Source organism: Eimeria mitis, genomic scaffold (assembly GCF_000499745.2).
Source record: "Eimeria mitis Houghton genomic scaffold, Emh_scaff2132, whole genome shotgun sequence".
NCBI classification, from domain to species: domain Eukaryota; phylum Apicomplexa; class Conoidasida; order Eucoccidiorida; family Eimeriidae; genus Eimeria; species Eimeria mitis.
The window spans coordinates 2,338-2,594 of NW_013570456.1; the positions used below are offsets into that span (position 1 = coordinate 2,338).

At 37.0% G+C, this 257-nt stretch overlaps 1 protein-coding gene across 1 annotated transcript in view; it reads right to left on the reverse strand.

The window, feature by feature from the left end:
- Positions 1-257, reverse strand: part of EMH_0049110 (uncharacterized protein) — a gene marked incomplete at both ends in the record, with an annotated part of 3,797 nt that overhangs the window by 2,154 nt on the left and 1,386 nt on the right.

The window sequence follows — 257 nt, forward strand, 5'->3', positions numbered from 1 at the left end:
ATTTTTTTGCAGCAGCAGAACAGCAGCATCAGCAGCAGCAGCAAGAGCGACTCTATACGTTCTGTGCTGCAGCAGCTGCAGCACGTATAAACCAATAGGAAACCTAAATAAATAAATAAAAGGAGGATGAGTGAGATAAAGTAAATAACGTAAATAATATATAAATTTTTCTCTCTCTAAATACCCTTCCTTTATTATAAAATATAAATATAAAGGGTTGCCTAGACACTCCACAAACTCCACTTCTGCTTCCAGCC